Below are 8,059 nucleotides of genomic sequence, written 5' to 3' on the forward strand. Positions count from 1 at the left end.
AGGCAGGCATCGAGAGCCGGTGGGCACGTCTGTATCCCCTGTGCCTCCTGTAGAGGAGGTAACATCAACAATGCCTGCACTTGCATGAGTTAAGAAGTGACCCGGGAAGGTCTGGGTCTCAAAAACAAGGCCTGGCTAAGAAAAGCAAGACGGGGGCACAAGGGCCTGGCTAGGGTGGCTGGACCCTTTCCAGTCCCTCTTCCCTTCAGACAGGCCTAGACCTTCCTGGACGCTGGGTCCAGCTGGGGCTCTTTGGCACTGGGCATGTGGCCCCAGCTATGGAATATGGAGAGCTGGAGGCTGGAGGCAGGCAGGGCCGAGAGTTGTGAGCACATCCAAGCAGAAAAGCTCTCAAGAAGTGTATTCTGGTTTAAAACAAGAAAGAGTGTAATAACTCTTAGAAAACGGAATGAGGAAGAAACAGTGAGCCTCCCCCCCCCCCCCATCCCCAGAGGCATATAAACAGAAGAATGGAGCAGAAGGGATACAGCAATGAAGGTGAATCAGAGAACATCCAAGGTCCTTTCCTGCTCCAAGAGGCTAGAACACTTCGAGAAGGGAGAAGGTGGCCGTGGTACCCAAGCTGAGGCGGTCCTCTTCAGGGCCGTCCTGGGAGCAGGGCACTCCCTGGGGGGCTGTCACGGGGAATTGGCAGAGGGAACCCCAGCTTTGCAGGGGGAAGGAAACCAACCTTATACAAGAGTCATTGCCCCAGGAGCTATGCTAAGACTACCTTTACACACACCGTCTTACGGGATTGTCACAACAGCCCTATACAATGGGCACTTCGGGCCCCTCTTTTCACATGGAGAAAATGAGGCTCTAAGCAGTCGAGAAGGCTGCCCTTGTATCTGAAGCCAGCAAGGGTCAGAGTCACGATTTAAACCCAGGCCACCTGACTCGACAGCCAGTGCACTTCCTGCCAGCGCCGATGGCCCTACGACGTCCCAGCGTCGGGCTGCATCGGTCTCTGAGGGCAGCACCGGAAGTCGTGATTTGTGGAACTGGAAACTGAGTACTCCGAGTTGGCGACAGGACCCGATCAACGCTGGGCTAATTTCAGATTTCCTCACAATTGCTCGTCTTAATCCAGAACAGCTCCTAAGGGTGGCATTGGTGACTGTTTTGTTTTTGTTTGATCGAACCAGAGAAAAAAGAGGACGGCGAAGGAGATGAGGTAATGGATACATTACCACCCGCCCACCATCCCGCTCCCTGGAAGGGCTTCTGGAAGCCCTGACAGGGGACAGCGCCCAGACTCTCCGTTCGTTTTTCCAGCTCGTATTCAAGGGTCGAAGGGAAATAGATGCAGGCTGCCCCCTGGGCTCTCTGCCATCTCCGAAGCACACTGCATGCAGCTGCGTGTTCCAGGCCTGGTGGCGGGCTCGGTGCAGGGGCAGACGAGGGAGAGGCGGGAGCAGCCCCTCCGGGACTGACACGGACACACCTGCGCACAAAGGCACCCCACACGGTGCCTGGCGCACACCAGGCGTTTTGCACGTGTTTTGAAGGGACGTGTGAGAATAACGGTGGCGAAGTGATTTCGAATACTGAGATTTTAAAAGCAACGTCCGGGTCAATTGTCTTAAAGTAAATCATCGTGTAAACAAAAGATAATAATTGTGTTCACTGCATGTCTCCTATGCAGACATACCACATTTTTTCTGTCTGCTAAGAGATTTGCCGTGCAGTCCAGAGGACTCCTCAGCTTTATTTTTTTGATGTTTATCTATTTATTTTGAGAGTGAGAGGCAGACGGCGTGCGTGTGCGCACATGTGAGCAGGTGAGGGGCAGGAGCAGAAAGAGAGGAGAGGGAGAGAGGGAGAGAGAGAGAGGATCCCAAGCAGGCTGCGTGCTGTCAGTGTAGAGCCCGATGCGGGGCTCGATCCCACAACCACAAGCCTGTGCTCAGTCGGTTAAGCGTCCGACCCTTGGTATCGGCTCAGGTCGATTTTGTGGTCGTGGGATTGAGCCTCGTGTCGGGCTCTGCACTGACAGCATGGAGCCTGCTTGGGATTTCTCTCCCCCACGCTCTCTCCCCCCGCATGTGTTCTCTCTCTCTCTCTCAAAATAAATAAATAAACTTACAAAAATTTAAAATAACAAACACAAAGCCTTGCCATACCGTCTACTTATTAATCAACCAGTTTTGCCACATTCTATTTGTGTGACCTTGTGCCCTAATCTCCTTCAGCCTCAGTTTCTTCATCTATAAACTGGGGAGACAAACCCGCCCGGGGGCCGTCTTGAGGATGAAGCGGGAAGCGTGTGCGGGTATCCTGACACACTGCTGGTCACCAGGTGCTCAGCCGAAGGCAGGCGAGATGCCTAACCTTGGCAGTGCGCCTCTCCTCTAATTTCCAAATGCTTTTTTTTTTTTTTAATTTTTTTTTTCAACGTTTTTTATTTATTTTTGGGACAGAGAGAGACAGAGCATGAACGGGGGAGGGGCAGAGAGAGAGGGAGACACAGAATCCGAAACAGGCTCCAGGCTCCGAGCCATCGGCCCAGAGCCTGACGCGGGGCTCGAACTCACGGACCGCGAGATCGTGACCTGGCTGAAGTCGGACGCTTAACCGACTGCGCCACCCAGGCGCCCCTCCAAATGCTTTTTTTTAACGAGAAGTGTTAAAAGCCAGGCCAATGAAATCACATGTCGGTATTGAGTGAAGTGCCTTGTGGGAAAGAACAACCACAGAAGAAACCCACGCCATCTTGGAAACTCCAACGCCTGTCTTGAACCACGTTCCAGAGACACCTGCAGCCGTAGACGAGCTAGGGGGTGGGAGGAGGAGGCAAGCTCACCCTGAAAGAAAGGGAGCATCAGGAAAACCTGCTCCCACCTTAAGCAACCATGAGGGCTCACCCGTTACCCTGTCTTCCAGTTTAGGAGCCGAGGCTTGGAGGGGCTCAGCCACAGGCACAAGGGCCTGCAGGAGTCACACGGGGGACAGGGCATCCAGGTGGGCTTGGTGCTTTTCCCCTCGGCCAGGCAGCCTTAGGAGCACAGGTTCTGATGAAATAAATTTCAAGGGCTCCCTCTTTCTGGTATGTTCCACACCACCCTAGAAAGCGCGAGTGAGCTAGCTAACGCTTTGCTCTCCCCTCTGCCTGCGAGTAGTGTGGGGTGAGTGCTCTTAGAGGTCCAAGGATATCAGAACCAGAAGGGTCTACAAGGACCATCACATCCAACCCCCTGCTGTCTAGCATTGGGGAAATGAGGCTGAGGGAAGGAGGCATGCTTCCTGGGACCTGAGAGCCCTCAGCCACCAAATAGAGGGGCTGGAGGAGGTGATGCCACGAGATCCTTTACAGCTGGGAAGCTGGTGGGTTCAGCATCCTTCCGGGTCTCACCTGTATGCACGTGGGGGGACTCAGGAAGCTCCTGCACCCTTCCTTCCAGCCCTGTTAGGCCTAGATCCTAGGCCTACTGCACCCCCCCCACCCCCACCCCGCCCCCCCAACAAAAAGAGCCAATGCCACTTCTCAGGAGCACACTGTGCAGGTGCTAATACCTGCTGAGTGATTAGAGGAAAGATAACATTCCAAGGGGCTGGCGTGGGGAGGCCCGGGGGGTGCAGATCAAGGCCCCCAGCCCGCCACCCCCACCTGGTCTGGGCCTGTTCTCTCAGCTGTCTGTCCGTCCTGGCTCCAGGCGCTCCTGCCCCCACCCCCGGGAATGCCAGGAATCCCCTCCCAAACTCTAGGCTCTCCTCTCCCCGGAACCTCCCCCTCCCCCGCCCCCGCCCCCTCCCCCCAAGGCATCCATCAGCTCAGGTCTTTAAGGAATGTGCTCCCTCCTGGCACCACCAGGGCCGCGAGCAGTCAGCTAATCCTGGGCACATTCATCACTCCGGGAGAGACCCCGCAGCAGGCCAGAGGAGGCTTCTGCCCCGACCTGCCAATCTGGCCAGGACGGATGGGCCGACGGAAGGGTCGACACCCCCCGGAGGGGCAGGAAGGTAGCCAGGCAGGACATGCCCAGAGACCCAGCACGAGAGCTCTGTTCTCATCTTGGCAAAGCCTCTATACTTCCAGACATCCTGACGTTCAGGAAGCTCGGCTTGTTTGATGTGAGGAGGGTGGAAAGGGTCGATGGGTTCTACTGTTCGGGAATGGGTACGACTGGTTGACCTTCCAGCCCAATGGCCAGACGGAGAGCCCACTTCAGAGAACGGCAAAGGTGGGGTTAGCTCTTCCCACTGTGCCCCAGCAGCTGCCCATGACGTGAGAGAGTTGCAGGTCCCTCCCCGAGAAGCCCTCCCGGCCTTGCAAACACTCAGGGCCTGCCTCCCTCGGGTTTCCCACGGCCCCTTTCCCCTTCCCTCTGCACTTTTCCCAGCGGCACGCCATCGTCCTGGTACCTGTGCGTCTTCCAGGCCGCAAGAGAGCCCTGTCGTGACAAGAACCACACAGACCTTACGAACAATGAGACAGCCCCAAATCTGCCATTTCCCAGCTTCCTGTGTGACCCTAGCTGTTTACTGAACCTCTCTGAGCCTCCGCTTCCTTTTGCGTAAAGCAGGGGTAAATAGGAATAAAGACCTGCCGGCGATAACATCCACAAGTTTTATCCCAAGTATCCCATTCAGAAAGAAGCTTCGGCGTCAGCAGAGGCAATTGAGCGTTTGCAACTCCTAAGCCGTTAGGCTGTACAAGGCTGTTTCTTCATCCAGGACTCGAGCATTGGAATGTTTCACTTACATCTATGGACATCTTGAAGCTAGAGCATGGAGAAACCCACACTATTCAGTCTTCACCCTTGACATCTTTCCCTTAATTAATCAACTCAACAAACGTTACTGAGGATTTGTTTGTGTGGAACATTGTGCTGGGGATTTAGAATACTACACTGAGCCGGTTCCTTTTCTCAAGGAGGCAGATTCACGGACAGGCAGACACTGAACAGCAGAAAAACCCTACGAGGGGGGAGCAGTGAGTGCTGGATGGGGAAAGTCATGGGACGTGGACAGATGCAGGAGGGAGGTACGCGAGGAGGGCTTCCTGGAGGAAGGTGCATCTAGGGGAACACTGTGGGATAAATAGGAGCTCGCCAGGCAAAATGTGAGCCAGGGAGAGGTTAACACAGAGCCCCAGCAAACCCCCCAAGGCTCAAAAGAAGACACTGGGGCAGAGCACTGGCCCCCATGACAAGCCTGCTCTACACAGGCTCCATTTCCAGGGACCCCTCCCAGCCCTCTAGCCTAGAGGGAAGCTGTGGCTGGGAGACAACTCACGACATAAACCACCCAAGCCACAGAGGTCCCTTTCTGGGCTGGTTCAGCCTGGAGAGGAATGCAGGAAGGGTGGAGGGCGCACAGCCTTCAGCTGGGGTAATTTTAGATGTATTGTCATGCCTGTCTTGGGCCACCTCTCAGCCAGGTCCTGCCTGAGCTGGGAAGGGCTCCTGGTCTCCAGACCTTGAGAGGATGTGGGTTTTGGAGGGAGGCCAGGCCAGCAGGATGGGAGGCCAGGCCCAGTCAGGGCCTTTCCTCAGCGGGGCCAGACACAGGCAGGGGTTTGCAGGCGCTGATGCATCCCTGGTCAATGTCACTAACACGAAGGAGCCCCCCACTGACGATAAGGTGGCCCCAAAGGGAACGCAGAACAGATAAAAGGCCATTTGTTTGGTTGTGGAGGGATCCTGATGCCGAGAAATAGGGCGACAGGCAGCAAAGCAGGCGAGGTGGGCACAGAGACACCGCACCCAGAGCACCTGTTGGCTCCCGGGCTTCCCCAGGCGCCCGTCGCGTGAGCTTGGGCAAGTCACCAAGCCTCTCCGTGCCTCAGTTTTGTCAACTATGAAATAAGCTTGATAGTTGTAGCCAAAAATGTTAAAAAGTAGCCTCTATCTGCTAGGGTGTGAAAAAAATGAGCTCGTTCATGTAAAGGGATTATCAGAATGTCACAGGATCAAGTAAGTGCTCTATAAATGGTAGCCATGATTGATTTCTTATTAAAGAGTTGAACATTGGGATCCAGATCCCTAGCCTCGGCCTCGGCTCGAAGCCCTTCCCCTCTGCTGGCCTGTGTTTCACTATCATAAAATGGAAGTTTGGAATTAAATCAGAGGTTCTTCTCCAGGCACAGGGAGAGAAGGCATGCCCTTCAGGGTAAGGGGTGATTTTTCAGACTACACAGTTCTAGGTGGTTTGGTCGTCCCCAAGGGACCCTGATATGCCCCCTCGGGGCACAGGCACCTGCAGGGAGTCATTGCACATGGACACAGAGGAAAATGATGGGAAATCTCATAGGTGATCTGGGGGAGTCCTATGGCTGGGAGCATTCAGAGTAAAAGGAGATTGAACAGACCATTATCGAAAACAGCATGGACATTCATAAAAAAAATTAAAAATAGAACTACATATAGTCCAGCAATTTCACTGCAGGGTGTATATTCAAAGGGAACGAAATCAGTATCTCAGTGAGATATTCACTCCCATGTTCATTGCAGCATTATTCATAAAAGCTGAAACATAGAAACAACTTAAGTGTCCACCAACAGATAAATGGATGAAGAAAATTCACACACACACACACACACACGCACACGCACACGCACACACACACACACACAACGGCGTATTATTCAGTCATAAAAAAGAAGGAAATCCTGCCATTGGCGACAGCAGGGATGAACCCAGAAGTCATTAACTGAGATAAGCCAGACAGAGAAAGACAAATACCATACGGTATCACTTACAAGGGAAATCTAAGAAAATGGATCTGATTCCATAAAAACAGAGAGTAGAGTGGTGGTTGCCAGGGGTTGGAGGGCGGGGGTGGCAAATAGAGATTGGTCAAAGGATGCATACTCCCAGTTATCAGAAGAGTAAGTTATGAGGGTCTAGCATACAGCATGGTGACTATAGTTGACAATGCTGTATTGTATACTTGGAACTTGCTGAGAGTAAATCTAAGTGTTCTCAGGGAAGAGAGCCAACTACATGAGGTGATGGACGTGTTAGTTATCTTGATAGGGGTAATCACTTCTTGATATGTATGCGTGTCATAACATCATGCTGTACATTTTAAATATATACAAATAGATCTATCAACCATTTTTCAATAAAGCTGGAAAAAAATAAACATCTATGGCCCCACCCTGAAAAAAAAAAAAAAAGACTGGATAGGGGAGAGGAAACCTGAGTTCTAGAACGTTCTGTTACAGATTCACAGAGCGGATCTAGACAAGTTCATTTACAAAGCCTCAGTGTTCTCATCCTTGAACAGAAGGATAGAGCACCACCTCTCACAGTGAGATCATCCTAGGTGAGTGCTCCCTGTAGAGCACTGCACAAGAGAGAGCTCACCCTGCCTCCAGGCCTTTGCAAAGATGGCCTCTTCTGCCTTTTCCTCCATCTTTCACTTTTTTGACCCTGCAACAGTCTTGCAGTTCACTCAGGTGTCCTGTCCTCTCGGGTACCTCTCCTGATCCCTGACCCTTGCAATGGAAAGTCTCTCTCGAACGTGGGGACTCTTCCATGAACATGTAGACCATTTTCATGTGTGTGAGGAACCTCCTTTCTGGATGAAGCTTGAATACTGCAAGCTTCTAACTGGCTCTTTTCAAACCTTGTCGTATGATTAGGCATTCAGAAAGTGAAGAGAGTCAGATGTTTCATTACTAAGACATGTCTCTCCTGAGAGACATGTGCTCAGCCAATCAGCAGTAGGCACAAATATGATTTAGGTAAAGAGGCAAATCGGCTTCGGTTCTGAATAATTAGGAATAAGCAAAGTCCACCCTCTGTCTCCCACTGAACGCAACTGTGAAACCTGGACAGAATGCATGGTAAAATTATACTATTAGACTCCAAAACTCCTTTCAGTAATAATCGATAGAACTAATTAAATGGAAAATCAGCAAGACTATTAAAGAACTGAACCAGACCATCAATCAAGTGAATCTAAATGACATTTATAGAACATTTCACCCAACACGAGAAGCACATTCCTTTCAAATGAGGAACACTCACCAAGATATACCTTACCCTGGGTCATTAAACAAGAACCTTAACAAATTCAAGAGAACTAAAGCTATACTGCTGTGTCTTT

The sequence above is a fragment of the Panthera tigris genome, chromosome A3 (genome assembly GCF_018350195.1).
Source record: "Panthera tigris isolate Pti1 chromosome A3, P.tigris_Pti1_mat1.1, whole genome shotgun sequence".
NCBI classification, from domain to species: domain Eukaryota; kingdom Metazoa; phylum Chordata; class Mammalia; order Carnivora; family Felidae; genus Panthera; species Panthera tigris.